Source organism: Ipomoea nil, unplaced genomic scaffold (assembly GCF_001879475.1).
Source record: "Ipomoea nil cultivar Tokyo-kokei standard unplaced genomic scaffold, Asagao_1.1 scaffold2030, whole genome shotgun sequence".
Lineage (NCBI taxonomy): Eukaryota > Viridiplantae > Streptophyta > Magnoliopsida > Solanales > Convolvulaceae > Ipomoea > Ipomoea nil.
In genome coordinates, this window is record NW_017618458.1 from 203,270 (window position 1) to 217,712 (window position 14,443).

Consider the following 14,443-nt stretch of genomic DNA (forward strand, 5'->3'; position numbering starts at 1 on the left):
AAATTTACAAATTCGTTTAAATATGGTTGCAGGTCTTTATGTTGCAAGAGAAGTTGGAAGAGAAGGATATGAAAATTAGAAGGATAAAGAAAGAGCTGAGCAAAGAGGTGTCAAGGAAGAGCACATGAGGAACCCATCACTACAGTGGAGATGAATGAGCTCTCTTTTGATGATAAATTGCCACCAATGAGCTTGGATGTTGAATTGATTTTCTTTTAATATGTAAACTTCTTTGAATATTGTTAAACATTAGCATTTGGCAATACAAATTACATTTGATTTTCATCTAAATTAAATGTGTATTTATTTGTGTTTGCAATGCACATATGAAAGTAGATGTTTACAACAAAAAAAGTAATTTAATGACAATTATAAATTTTAGTAGCAATCCCTATTAGATGAGAAAATACAAAAATAAATAAATAAATAAATAAACATTAGCGGCGGTTTTAAAACCGCCGCTAACATTTACCAAAAAATATTAAATACACATTTGCGGCGGTTTAAAAACCGCCGCTAAAATTTAAAGTAAATTTTAAAGAAAAATTAGCGGCGGTTTGAAAATCGCCGCTAAATGCATTAAAAACCGTAAATATTAAATAAATATTAGCGGCGGTTGTAAACCGCCGCTAAATAAGTTTTTCATGAATTCCCGCGGTTGTAGAAAACCGCCGCTAAATGCTTCGCGACACTCTATTTAGACACGTTGAATAACCGCCGCTAAACACACTAGTGGCGTTTGGAACCGCCGCTAAACTCAAAAAAAAAACCGCCGCTAAACGCCTGATTTGGTGTAGTGTAGCAGGGCGGTTCTGAGCATGTCTAACATGTGCGACCACAGGGTCCCTAATTTTTGGGGCCCCGTATTTAATAATATATATATATATATATATATATATATATATATATATATATATAATATATATATATATATATATATATATGGGGTGAGAACCCGGCCCAAGAAAAGAGGCCAGAGAGAATGCATGGGCCGAGTCCAGGACTCGGCCCAGGTCCAAAGAGGGAGGCCCAGTTCAGAGACCGGAAGGACGGCCCAATACCAGGCGGGGACGAGGAGTCGGCCCAGGCCCGACCTAGGAGAGGACTCGGTCCAGAGAGCCGTTGAGGGAGCCTTCAGCACAGTTAAGACAAGGAGCCGTTGAGGCATTAAAGGCCGGGCTCGGTCCGCTAGTTACTAGCCAAAGAGAGCCGTTGGCAGAGTCTGTAATGTCGCCCAACGGCTCGGCGCATTGAATGTACCCTTTAAGTCGGCCATCATGAGGCCCTTTAAGACGGTAGAGGAGGAGCCACTATAAAAAGGGCTCCTCCACCATTGTATGGGACAGATTCCAGAATCCGGAGAGGGAATAGACAAAGTACTATTAAGCATCATATTTTACTACTAAAAACTCAAACCCTTTTATGAAGGTGTATCCACCAGCTATAGGTTGTGTTGGACCTCCTTGGGCCCGAAAACCCAAAACCATCACTGGCGCCGTCCGTGGGATCGAAACGAAGAGTCACGTGTCCTCTTGAGTGAGGCGAGTCCGAGGGACAATAGTTGAATCAGGCAAACTCCAGATATGGCAGGAAGCGAGGAACAGTCGAGCCGTCAAGATAACGGACGGGAGGCCGACTTGAGAAACCAGCTGAATAGAAGAAATGCCCGAAGCCAAGAAAACGAGACGACACCGCCGCCGACGCCGCAGAGAAACCCGCAAGCACCTCAAGTGCTGCTCACCCCGGAGCAGTTGCGCGCAATCGGGCGCGCCTGTGGCGGAAGCAAGTCTAGGAGTGAGAGAGCAGCCCATCACCCGCCAGCAGCAACGCGAGCTGCGACCGCCTCAGAGGCCAGACAACCGGCAATTGAGCCGACGGGCTGAAAGCCAGCCGGTGCAATCCGTTCATTCCCGGCTAGGACCCAGCGTCGGGCGTCGGTCGGCAAGAGAGCGATTAGGCTGGAGGGAGCCCAGTCCGTGCCCCATTAGTCGTCCGCCGACCGACAAGCTGCACGAGATAAGAGCCGAACAAAAAGGGCCAGGACCGAGACTCGGCCGCGTGGAGCAACCCCCTCGCAACCCTGCCCAACCGGCTGAGTCTGAAGTCGGCGAAAGCCACGGAATCCACGGGAAATCGCACCCGGGAAAGGCCGAAGTGGCCAACCTAGTACAAGAGGTACGAAATCTAAGAGAACGGATGGAGGGAAAAGCCAAATCCCGGGCATACGTTTGCTAACCGCCCTGCCCTTCTCGGACGAGGTCATGGCCTTCAGATACCGGGCGACTTTAAGTTCCCGGAGCAAGCCACATTCGACGGATCAGGCGACCCGCGAGAACATCTATTAAGTTACCAAGCTAAGATGCAAGTCCTAGGAGTGCGAGATCCGGTCATGTGCCGTGCCTTCTTACCTACGCTGAAGGGGCCCGCCCAAAGATGGCTTTGTAAGTCAGCCCCCAGGGTCGATCCACAGCTTTGAAGAACTGGCAGACCGCTTCATGAGCCACTATGCCGCTAACATCAAGCCACAGAAGGATCTGACGCACTTAGGCGACATCCATCAGGATGAAGGCGAATCCTTGAAAGCCTATCTTGCTCGCTGGCAGAAGGAGATCCAGTCGATAGAAGAGGTGGAGGACCAAACGGCGCTCACCTTCTTCATTGAATCTTTGCGATCGCGGACAGCTGTATCGAGATCTAAGGACAATCGCCCGGCGACATACGCGGAGGCTGTCCAGATGGCCAATAAGAGGGCCAACACAGAGCAGGCCATGAAGCATAAACGGCAGCGTGAGGTCGGTGGGTCCGCCAACGGAAAAAGGACGCGGGTGGAAACGAGAGAAAAGGCGTTCGGATGCCGCTCGGCGACCCGAGGTCAGGCGACCGTATGACCGACCCCGTCGTTCGCACCTATCGGCCGGTTCCAGAGCAACCAGTCCCGCGAAGTACAGGCGGTCGCCCCGCCTCCGCCTCCGCCGATGGACGACCGAGCAGCGGACGAGGATACGGGTAAGACTTCTAAATATTGTCGCTATCACAAATCTTATACTCACAGCACAGAAGAATGTTACTATCTAAAGAAGATTATGGAGGGGATCATCCAGCAAGGGACACCGCCCCCTAACCAATGGAAGCGAAGGTCGACCGGTCGAGGGGGTGAGGGACCCGTCGCCAGCTCGGAAAACAGTCAAGGCAAGCAGCCGGCTTCCGAAGAAGACGAAGCCCAATGGCGCCAGAAACCGGTCATTAACATGATAGTCGGCGGGCCGGAAGGCGGCGATTCCGCGAACACCCGAAAAGCCTGGGCTCGGCAGCTATACGTCGGAACAGTCTATGGTCGAGAAGAGAGCTCCAAAAAGACATGTCGGGAGCCCATCACGTTCACCGATAAAGACCTGCCTGCCGGGGAAACCCCGCATCGAGACGCGTTGGTCATCGCCATGGACATCAACGGTGTGGTCGTCCGCCGAATCCTGGTCGACACCGGGAGCAGCGTCAACGTACTGTACCTGGAGACCTTTACCAAGATGGGGTTGACCCGAGAACAGCTCAGGCCCGTGAATACCCCTCTCGCCGGTTTCACCGGGGACTCGGTGGAGGCGGAAGGGTCCATCACTCTTCCTGTGGAAATCGGCAGTTATCCGAACGTGCAACAGTTGAGCATGAAGTTCATCGTGGTCGATCTAGCCTGCTCACACAACGCCATACTCGGCCGCCCGGGTTTGGAAGATCTTGGGGCTCTGATCTCGATCGAACATTTGTGCCTGAAATTCCGCACGCCGAACGGAATAGGAACGGCGCGTTGTGACCGCAAGGTCGCCCGCGACTGTTATCTGCAGGCGTGTAGAGGTATAGGCAAGCGTGGGATGCAGGTCCATGAGATCACCGAGAGGCCCCCTAAGAAAGCAGTGATACCACGCCCGGAGCCGGCCGTCGAGCTAGAGGAAGTTGAAGTGGACCCAGCGCAGCCAAGCAGGCGAGTGAGAATCGGAGTCGGCCTTTCGGAGAAGTTAAAGGGGGAAATCACGAGAGTACTCCAAGAGCACCGGCTGGTCTTCGCCTGGGGCCCAGAAGATATGCCCGGCGTAGATCGATCGGTCATATCGCATCGACTCGCCGTAGACCCGGAGCACCGGCCGGTCGTGCAAAAGAAGCGATATTTGGCAAACGATCGGCGGGAGTTTGTGAAGAAAGAAGTCAGCACGCTGTTAGCAGCCGGACACGTCCGTGAGGTCAAGTACCCGGAATGGTTGGCTAACGTGGTCCTTGTGCCCAAGCCCCCGACGTGGCGAATGTGTGTGGACTACACAGATCTTAACAAGGCGTGCCCAAAGGATCCGTTCCCTCTGCCCCGAATCGACCAGCTAGTCGACGAGACGGCCGGGTCAGCGTTGCTCAGTTTTATGGATGCCTTCAGAGGGTACCATCAGATATTCATGCACCCGGCAGACGAGGAGAAAACCGCCTTCCTAACTCCGGACGGAGTGTATTGCTATCGGGTCATGCCATTCGGACTCAAAAATGCCGGGGCTACGTACACCCGAATGGTCGCCCGGCTATTCCACCACCTGCTAGGAAAGTCAATGGCCGCGTACGTCGACGACATGCTCGTCAAGAGTCAAGAGGAGGACAAGCACGCGGAGGATTTAGCCGACTGCTTTAAAGTAATGATAAAATATAACCTCCGACTGAACCCCAAGAAGTGTGCGTTCGCCGTCCAGGGCGGTAAATTCTTGGGCTACATGGTCACCAAACGAGGCATTGAGCCTAACCCAGAGAAAGTACGAGCCATCCTCGACATGCAGCCTCCTACCACTATCAAGGACCTACAACGCTTGACCGGACGACTGGCCGCCCTCAGCCGTTTTCTGAGCAAATCGGCGGATAAGACTGTGCCTTTCTTCGAAGCCATGAAGAAGAAAGAGGGATTCGCTTGGACCGCCGAATGCCAACAGTCGTTCGAGGAATTAAAACGATATCTGTCGACTCCCCCAGTACTGTCTACCCCCCAGGAGGGCGAGCCCTTACTGTTGTACCTCGCCGCCTCGGCCAAAGCGGTAAGTTCGGTGTTGGTTCGAGAGGAGGACCGAGTCCAGCACCCGGTTTACTATGTAAGCCGCTCACTGAAAGCTGCCGAGACACGGTACACTGCCCTGGAAAAGATCGTATATGCCCTGGTGGTCACCGTTCGCAAGTTGGCGCCCTATTTCCAAGCCCATATCGTCCGGGTCCTGACGGATCAACCACTCGGGAATGTATTACGGAACCCCTTGTCTTCCGGCCGGCTAGTGAAGTGGGCCGTCGAGCTAACTCAATACGGGATCGAGTACCAACCCAGGCCCTCCGTAAAAGGCCAAGCTTTGGCCGACTTCCTGGTCGAGTGTACGGCGAGCGAGGAGGAGAAGGAACGTGCCTCGGAGGGCACCCCGGGCGAGTGGTGGGAGATGCATGCGGACGGAGCATCAAGTCGACAGCACTGCGGAGGCGGCGTTGTGCTCATCACTCCGGAGGGATTTCGGCTGTATTACGCCCTAAGATACCTGTTCCCTGCATCAAATAACGAGGCCGAGTACGAAGCAGTATTGAATGGCCTCCGACTCGCCAAGGGTCTAGGAATCGAACGGCTACGAGTCAAAACCGACTCCCGGCTAGTAGTCGGGCAAATCTCGGGTACGTGCGAAGCTAAGAACGCGAGGATGGCGTTGTACAAAGAATGTGCCAACAAGATGTTGAAGGGATTCGAAGCTTATGAAATAGAATACATATCCCGGGCGGACAACGTAGAGGCCGACATCTTGTCAAAAATCGCCCTGGAAGGGGTGCCGGACCGCTTAATAAAGATTTGCCAGAAGGAGGAGCTAAGTCGGCCGAGCGTCGAAGAGGCGCCGCTAGATGTCCAGCAAGTAAGCATCGAAGGGTGGAATCGAGAGAAAAACCCGGAGATGTTCTGGATAGATGACATCCGGCGATTCAAGGAAACAGGCGAGTTGCCAGCTGACCCATCAGTCGCCGCAAGGGTTCGGCGGAAAGCTCCCTCTTTTCGGATCGTAGACGGAGACCTATATAAACAGTCGTTCGGAGGGCCCTTGTTGAAATGCCTACTTAAGCCTGAGGCCGAGAAGGTAATGGATGAAACCCACAGAGGCATTTGCGCTGCGCACCAGGGTGCTCACACGCTCGCCCGAAAATTGGTCGTTCAAGGGTATTACTGGCCGACCATGATGCGAGATTGCGTTGAACGGATGTCCAAATGTGGCGTTTGTCAGGCATTCGCCAGGAAAGACACTCGGCCAGCCACCTTCTATACACCGGTCACCACGGCCATTCCCTTCGCCAAATGGGGAATAGACCTGTTGGGACCATTACCCGTCGCCCCGGGAGGATTGAAGTTTTGTGTCGTGGCCATCGATTACTTCACCAAGTGGGTCGAGGCGGAACCCCTGGCTACCATCACCGAGTACCAGTGTCGACGTTTTCTGTGGAAAAAGGTGATCTGTCGCTACGGTTTGCCCGAGCACATCGTCAGCGATAACGGGCGACAGTTTGATTGCCAGGCGTTCGCCGAATTCTGCCGCCGACACGGTATCAAGCATACCAAGGTATCGGTGGCCTACCCCCAGGCAAATGGACAGGTGGAGAATGTGAACCGAACCCTGGTCGATGGGGTCCGGAAGAAACTCGAAGACGTCCGAGGAAACTGGGCGGACGAGCTTGATCGAGTCCTTTGGGCCTATCGCACTACCCAGCGGCGAGCGACGGGAGAGAGTCCGTTCTCGCTCGCATACGGCTTTGAGGCCAAGATTCCCGTCGAAGTGGTCGAACCCACCCATCGGGTTCGCACCTACTCGGACGCAGCAAATGAGGAGAACCTGCAGATTGAGAAAAATTTTCTAGAAGAAAGAAGGGAAGCCGCGAGTGCGCGAATGGTTGAGTACCAGCAGGCAGTGAAAAGATACCGCGACCGCAGAACTCGCCCGCGAACCTTCCAGGTTGGCGATCTAGTGCTGCGGGATCGACAAGCCAGCCAGCCCACCGAAGGAGGCAAGCTCGCGGTCAAGTGGGAAGGACCGTACCGCATCGCGACCGTAGTTCGGGCCGGAACTTACAAGTTAGAGACCATGGAAGGCAAGCTTATAGACCGTATATGGAATGCAACACATTTGAAGAGGTTTTATCAGTAGCCCATGATAGGCCATGTATGAACTCAAAGACTTCAAGAAATCTGAATAAAAGTGCGTGGGTTGCAGTCAATCGTCCCTAGAGACTCGGCGAGTATATATAGAAACGACGGGGCACTGACCCTAAACCGTTTCTGAGAACAGAAAAAGCCTAAAAGAGTCGCCTCGACTGAGGGACTCGGCGAGAGAAAGATAGGAAGCAAGGGCCCAGACCCTTGGACGTTTCCGTGAAAAAGCCAAAAGGAGTCGCCTCGACTGAGAGACTCGGCAAGTATATATATAGAAACAACGGGGCACTGACCCTAAACCGTTTCTGAGATCAGAAAAAGCCTAAAGGAGTCGCCTCGACTGAGGGACTCGGCGAGAGAAAGATAGGAAACAAGGGCCCAGACCCTTAGACGTTTCCGTGAAAAAGCCAAAAGGAGTCGCCTCGACTGAGAGACTCGGCATATATATATATAGAAACAACGGGGCACTGACCCTAAACCGTTTCTGAGAACAGAAAAAGCCTAAAGGAGTCGCCTCGACTGAGGGACTCGGCGAGAGAAAGATAGGAAACAAGGGCCCAGACCCTTAGACGTTTCCGTGAAAAAGCCAAAAGGAGTCGCCTCGACTGAGAGACTCGGCATATATATATATAGAAACAACGGGGCACTGACCCTAAACCGTTTCTGAGATCAGAAAAAGCCTAAAGGAGTCGCCTCGACTGAGGGACTCGGCGAGAGAAAGATAGGAAACAAGGGCCCAGACCCTTAGACGTTTCCGTGAAAAAGCCAAAAGGAGTCGCCTCGACTGAGAGACTCGGCATATATATATATAGAAACAACGGGGCACTGACCCTAAACCGTTTCTGAGAACAGAAAAAGCCTAAAGGAGTCGCCTCGACTGAGGGACTCGGCGAGAGAAAGATAGGAAACAAGGGCCAGACCCTTAGTCGTTTCCGAAAGAAAAGCCGAAAGGAGTCGCCTCGACTAAGGGACTCTGCGAGAAAGAGCTGGGAGACAAGAGCACAAGCCCTTAGTCGTTTCTCGGAGGAAGCGTGAATGAGCCGCCTTGACTGAGGAGCTCGGCGAGGGAAAAGCATAGTTCGAAGCCTTAGAAGAAGGCCGATATTAAAAAAGCCCAAGGACAAATTCCGTGAAAAGAGATGAAAAAAAAAAAAAAAAAAAAAAAAAAAACTGTTTCTTTATTAAAATACGGCCGATAAGGAGGCCAGCCCTTACAAAAGAAGGTCTATTCTAAAAAGACCCTAGACTACAGTGGAGGGGGTATCGACGGCGAGCCCTTCAACTTGCGCCCCCGCCGATGGCCCAGCAAGGGGAGCAGAGGAAGGATCCTCCGCCTGAGGAAGGGACTCGGGAAGCTCTGGAGGCGTCGCCGCAGGAAGAGTCGTCGGGTCAGTAGGCGCAGTCGGCCCATCAGCGTCCAGCACCGGCTTGAGGCCCCAGCTCTCGGGAGTGAACGAAGGATCGCGGGCCAACAAGGTGGCGTGAATCTCCATCTGCGCCTCGCGGAAGCCGAGGCGGTAATCTCGCTCGCCCAGGTCGAGGAGGAAGTCATCGCCCTCCGGGGTCGCCAGCCACTCCTTGGCCACCTCTCTCCTTCGAGCTGCCACCGCCGCCTGCACATCCGCCTCGAAGGCCGCCGACTTCTTATAATCTGCGACGGAAGTCGCGGCGATCGTGGCCACTTTGCCCTTCTCCTCCTCCCATTGACGGGTGACCCTCAGCAGCTCGGCGTTGTGCACCTCCACCATCTTGAGTTGCTTTGCCTGCTCTTCCAGAAGAGATTCCTCCGTCTGGCGCTGCTTGGCGGTCATGGCCCGCATATCGTTCCTAAAGCCCTGGAACCGATTGCCCAGTTCCATCTGGAGGGCGAGGTCCTGCACACCCAGCCGTCAGTCGAACAGAAAAGAAAAGAAATGAGGGTAAACAGAGGGAAAGGCCGAATGAGTGACACTTACGCGATACGACTGCCGGAGCAAAGCCTCGATGATGAACCCGTCGCCAAGGGCACGGGTCGACTCCACATCCTTTGGCAAAAGGACATCCTTGCACCACTTGCGAACGGAGGTGTTGCCCATCCAGATTTGGGCGTCCTCGTCCACCTCATTGCACAGCCTGATCCTCTTCGGAGCCGGCCCCTCCGTAGGCTCAGCAGGCCGCTTGGAACTCGGACTCTCAGTAGAGGGAGGAGGCGGCTGCCGACTGGGCGATACCACGGGCGAAGGTGTGAGGTCGACCACGTTGTGGGAAGACACAGGAGTCGGCCGGACCGCCGGCGATGGCTGAGATGAGGACGCAGCGGCCGGACCTGTGGAACGTTGCGTCAGGCGACGCCTCATCTTTTCCGCCCTGTTTGCCATCTCAGGAGTCGGTTCGATTGCTTCGCCGGAGCTGGAGGTATCGGAGTCGTACGGACCTGTAAAAGAAATACACTCACTTGTGAGTGTTCCCGTGGAAAACAAAAAGCAAGACGAGAAGGAAGAGGAAAGAGACGCTACCTATGGTGGCGGCGCCCTCCGGCAGAAGGCCATGCTTGGCCATGGCCCGGACTCGAGACCAGTACTTAACGGAGTACGGCCCGAAGCCCTTCAAGAAGTCGCCGCCCATGACAGCATCCTCCGTAAAGACGGCGCGCCGAGAGCAGGGCTTGAAAAGAGTTGCCGGCCAAAGGGTCGGAAAGGTGAAGGAAGAGGAGCGAGGTCGGACGAAGAAATAAAGGGGCTTCCACTCCTTTATCGAGTCGGACAACCCCTCGAAAAGTTGACGTCCCGGACGGGCGGCGACTTGGATAAAGCCGGGCGAGTGAGAGCCGACCTTGTTCACGGTAAAAAGGTACCGGAATACGTCCAAATCTGGCTCGCACTTCCACCAATGGCAGAGATTGATGAAGCTGGTCAGGAGTCGGTGAGAGTTAGGCACTAACTGGCCCGGGACCAAGTTATAATGCCGGAAGAGAAGCGAAAGAAATGGGTGTGGGGGCACTCGGAAGCCGAATGCAACCGAGTGCAAATGGATACCCACAAAACCCTCCGGCGGGTCGTGGATAGGCCGGCCCTCCGCCGCGACGACCATGGCCGAAGGGCCCAGCAGAAAGCGGGCCATATCCAGGTCCGCCGCTGTGGCCGACGATGGAAGACCGGACGGCCGGACAACCGAGTCAAACTTGCCTCGCGGCCGTATAACGCCGCCCGGCAAAGCCGCCACCGTAGTTAACGGGGCTGGGCTCATCGGAGTGGCCGCCCCAGAAGAAGAAGGGGCTAAGAAGGAAGAAGAAGACACCGCCTGGAAGCCCGCCGGCATTTCCAGACGGCGGACGACGGAAGAAGAAGAAGAGGACGACGGAGAAGTCCCCGCCGGGTTGTCAAAGGACGGCCGGCGGGAGGAAGAAGAAGAATGAGAAGAGGAAGACATTACTTACAGATTGAAGCTGAGGCTGGGAGGGCGATGAAAGAAGCAGAAGCTTGGTAGGAGAATTAAAAAGGAAAATGGGAGAAAAAGCCTTTTAAAGGGAGAAAGAAGTCCAAGAGGCTGCCACGCGGCGCCTCCGTAGTGGAGGAATCGGAGGCGACAAGACGTCGAAGGGATGCCGCATTTAATGCCTCGATGGGCGGAACGACGGTTCAGGCCTAGGGCTAGCCTGCAAGCGGCGCGTCTACCCTAGGCCAAGGCTGAGTGACGATGACCCGGCCTGCCAGACCAAAGGCCCATCAAGGCAAAAGGTATGGGGGCCCATCCAGATCACGCTAGAAGTTTCTAGAAGTGACCCGGCCGGGTCCGGCCAAATAAAGAGGCCCGGACGAGCTTCAGGTTGCAAGATCGGCCGACGAAATTTGCCGAGTCCCCCACCCACGGGAGTTAGTCGGACAAAGTTTATGAGTCGGTCATAACGAACAGGAGTCGGCCAAAGGAACACACAAAAACCAGGGTCCGAAAAGCAAAAACGAGATTTTATTCCATAAAGACAGGGGTACAAAGCCGAGGACTCGGCTATAGACATTACACAGAAAAGACAGGCCTAGGGCTTAACTTCCTCCTCCTCCGCATGACGCACCGGCTCCGGACCCTCCAAATAGTGATGAGGGCGGAAAGGCAATGGACTCGGCTCAGGCTCGGGCTCGGGCAGTTCATCCAGATACACGGCAGGCTTCCCATCTGCGACCATCTGCAGAGGCTTCTCCAGAGCACTCGGCGACATGGCCACGCCAAAAAGCGGAGGAGCCTCCCAGTTTAGGTCCCCCTCTGGCTCCGGATCCTCTACCATGGGCACCATCTCGTCCTCCTCTGGGTCCACGACCATCGGATCAAGCATGTCAGGAGGCACCACGATGGGATCAGAAGCGGAGTCGCCTACCAGGTAACCTCCGCTAGCCGCCCTCTTCCGCCGGAGCTCCTCCTGCCGGGCATGCTCCTTATTACGGAGGGACCAACGACGATCACCGTCCCTGAAGCTCCTAGCTTGAGGTTTTTTGAGGTATGAAATGGTGAGAAAGCACAGAGCTGCCAAAAGCCCTTATATAGAGCCTCGAGAGAGCAGCGACCGAGGCGCAAATCACGGAGGGAATCATAACTGACGTAACTGAGCCGGATTAGACGGGCAGCGTGAATCTCTGTCAGAGATTAATCCCATCCAATTAGCTCGGGAAGGGTGAGATTCGCACGCTAAACTGGAAAAAGCCTGGCTCGCCCAGGGAAGCGAGATTTACAGGTGTCAAGCGGAAGGAGGACTCGACATCGCAGTCGACTCCTCGACAATTGAGGCGGACGAGTGCGCTAAATATACTGAAAAAGAGAAAAACTGAAGGCCGGAAATATTTTATTATAAAAAGAAGGTGCAGGTTACAAGGAGCTTATTACAGAGTAAGCAAGTGCCCCTAACAGAACTACCCCTCTAGAGAATCCGGCCGACCCTAGTTCACAAAGATCACTCACTCGGCGAGGAGGAGCCGCTTCCAAAGAACCCTTCCGATGGCCCAGGAGAGGGTGGGCAAAGCGAATCCCAGAACGCCGGCATGAGCGGCGGCACAACCAGCTCTTCATCGTCCGGGTACATCTCTTGATAACGAGTGAAGTCTTCCTCGTTCATTAACCCGGTAACCGGACCGTCCAGGTCATCTAGAGGAATAGAAAAGGTCATACGAAAGGTCAACTGCTCTGGGACAGGCACGGTAACAACGGTCCCGCCTGGGGAAGTTACTCGAGCAGACCCCGGAGGAGGAGAAGGGCGAGAAGTCGGAGCGACTTCGCGACGAGCAGGAGTCGGCGGAGGAAGAGCCATAGAGGCGGCGCCAGCAGGTGATCTCTGTGAAGTCGGATGGGGAGCCTTCCTTTTAGGCTCCCTCTCAGGGCGAGTCCGTTTCAAAGGCAAAGGGCGCCGGGGCGACCCAAAATCAATCTGCTTCCCTTTCAGTGGTGAGCGACCCATGAGGGATTAGTAAGTTAAGAAAAGAGCGGCCAAGGTCATTTATAGGTGTCAGGCCAGGCCAAGGAGATCAGAACGGTCCCGCGAGATCCGGGAGATAGCAAATAATCTGGGCCAATCCTGAGTCATTCAAGGCACGGATTCGGTAAGCAGGAGAGGGTTACTACTTTTCCAAACCCAGGTTGGTGGACCGGGTATGGAAAAGTGAGGGACTAGTTGATGGGGTGAGAACCCCGGCCCAAGAAAAGAGGCCCAGAGAGAATGCATGGGCCGAGTCCAGGACTCGGCCCAGGTCCAAAGAGGGAGGCCCAGTTCAGAGACCGGAAGGACGGCCCAATACCAGGCGGGGACGAGGAGTCGGCCCAGGCCCGACCTAGGAGAGGACTCGGTCCGGAGAGCCGTTGAGGGAGCCTTTAGCACAGTTAAGACAAGGAGCCGTTGAGGCATTAAAGGCCGGGCTCGGTCCGCTAGTTATTAGCCAAAGAGAGCCGTTGGCAGAGTCTGTAACGTCGCCCAACGGCTCGGCGCATTGAATGTACCCTTTAAGTCGGCCATCATGAGCCTTTAAGACGGTAGAGGAGGAGCCACTATAAAAAGGGCTCCTCCACCATTGTATGGGACAGATTCCAGAATCCGGAGAGGGAATAGACAAAGTACTATTAAGCATCATATTTTACTACTAAAAACTCAAACCCTTTTGTGAAAGGTGTATCCACCAGCTATAGGTTGTGTTGGACCTCCTTGGGCCCGAAAACCCAAAAACCATCAATATATATATATATATATATATATATATATATATATATATATATATATATATATATATATATATATATATATATATATAGTATACAAGATTTGTGTAGGGAGATTGTGCCAATTTGTGATATGGTGAAATTGTACCCAATTGACAGTTACTTTAAAAATCCACAAAAAAAATGTATATATGTGTGTGCGTGCGCGCGTATGTGCGTGTGTGTGTGTGTTTTCTAATCCCTTGATTCCCTTTCCTACTTTTGGCGGTTCCAATTCTTAAATCTCAATTGACAAGTACCATTGTTAATTAAGAATGACAATTCCCAATTTAAAATCTCAAATAACAATTAGCATCTTTGATTGGGACCTTCTACTAATTAGCAATTACAATTATTTTTATTTTTTAATTCAATTTCCAAATCTCAATGAATAGTGTGGTGATATTGATGGAAATGAATTGTATATTGAGTTAAAATTGTTTAGAAAGATTTTATCGAAATAAAATATAAGGGAAGTGAGTATATTGAATTCATTAAGACAGATAGGTTGTTTTCCAAATGCTTGTATATCGAATATTATTGACTATCCCAATTACGTACTGCAAGTATGTTGCAAGAGAGACTCAATGGAATAGTTTTAATCTCCATTTAAAATGAGCTTTTGGAAGAAGTTGATATCAAAAGTTTGATAGATGATTTTGCGTTTAAATGTGCACGACGCATGTCACTTTTAAATAAAAGTTTAGATGTATTTTTTTATACAATATTTATATTTTGATACAACTTTTGGAACAAATATTATTTTTATATAAAAATCACTTGAAAAAAAGGGGCCCTAAATTAAGTTATTGCACCGGGCCTCAATTTTTATTGAAACAGCCCTGAATGCAAGACACAAAAAGTAATAATACAAAGCATAAACACATGAACCAGGGTCCATAGTGCAGGATGAACCTTGGTCCGATCCATGGTATAGCGATTGGATGGTTAGTTTTAGTCAATTATTATATCATGGACAAGATCCATCTTGCATAAGTTGAAAATAATCTAATAAAAAAAATAGGGATGCATTGGGTTTACACAGTTAAT